Genomic DNA, 1,654 nt, shown 5'->3' with positions numbered 1-1,654 from the left:
CCGGCGCGAACACTTTCGATAATCGCGGCTTTTCGGTTATACTCCGCACTTGGTTTCAACATTGCGACTGTTTCGAAATTATGATGGTTTAGTACATGCGTCAAGCTATTTGAATGCCAATCGCGACATGTACCAGTGAACGGGTATTGAACGGAGGGAATTTCAACTTGAAATTTGTCCGGATTTTGGCGACGCACCCTGTATATGCTTTGCATCATCTCGTCCCGATAAAATAAATAAAGCGTGTGTCTCAATAGAAGGACAAAGATTATTATTCACCGCTTTCACTGTATTGCCCAAAAGAGTACGTGAAGGGTTTCGAGAAGACACACACTTTCACTTTAGACACTTTTATTCCCCTTTTTTACAAACAGATTCATTTATTATTCTATGATCCCCTTGTACTATATTATGTTCGTGGCAAAGTTTAAGTATCACGTTCGCGTTTGCGGCGAATGTTTTGGCGCTTGGTGTCGCGTAACTTAATGCCGGTTATCGCGGACGCATAACATGTTGTCAATATGACGATCTTAATTGAACTCCGGACATTTAGACGGCCGAATATAAAGGATTTTCGGTGTCCTATTACATTACGCGATGGCCTACGATCGGATATATATGGTCATGGCGTTAGGTGTACTTTGCCCGTGCGACCTTCGTTCGCGCTTGTCGCGAGGAATTCGTGAGTTTGTAGTTTTGCATTTCCGCTAGCTCATTGCTATGCATGCGTTGCTACGCCAAAATGTAAGGCTTATGTCGTGATAGCATTTTAGGCTATAACAACATAACCGTACTGACAAGGGACATATCACAACTGTCCGGAATCTATTTAATTCTCCTTTAAATATATTGTTAAACACAAAAATTTAAGAGATTTATATGTGCGTATTTTTTTATATGTGCGGAATCTCATGTTTAAGGAATGAAACATCCTTTTAAAGAAAATAATTTTTTTTCATGGCGAATATCATCGAAAGTATAAAAGATAGAAAAAAATGTTTTAAACAAAAGTTGGACGGTTTAAAGAGTACTTTCAAATTGTAAAGAAAAAAAAATTTTTTAATTTTTTATTTAATAAAACACAGGTACCTACAGATTTTTTTAATCAAAAAACCTACAGGTACTACAGATTTTTTTAATCAAAAAAATTTTTTCCACCAAATTGAAGGTTATTTTTTTTCCAATTCAACCGTATACAGTAGAATTAAATTACAAAATATCATTTTCGAGAATTAATTATAAACGTTTCCGTATATACGCGATCTGTGCTCATGTGCGTAATTTTCATGAAAGCAATAAAATATAATATAATAAATAATATTAAGAAATTATAATAAATATGTTTAGAGTTATGATATTTTTTATTATTTTTCCTTAATGATAATAAAACTTATTTTTTATTCAATTCTGTACATTGTTTTTAAATAATATTTTAAGATTACTCTTTTAAAGTTGTTTTCATTCTGCGCTTTTACATCTTATTTATTTGTTGTTAACATAATAATTTCTAAACTTAATAAATTAATTTTTTAATGTTTACATAATAAATTTATATTTTGTATCATTCAGTCATTAATATTATACTCATTATGTTCAAAACCAGCTTAAAATTCGGCACAACACGCAGGTAGCGGCTGATATCTCGCTTCGGAAT

This window comes from Wasmannia auropunctata, unplaced genomic scaffold (genome assembly GCF_000956235.1).
Source record: "Wasmannia auropunctata unplaced genomic scaffold, wasmannia.A_1.0 LD336076.1, whole genome shotgun sequence".
NCBI lineage: Eukaryota > Metazoa > Arthropoda > Insecta > Hymenoptera > Formicidae > Wasmannia > Wasmannia auropunctata.
Note: the sequence above shows the minus strand (reverse complement) of the source record.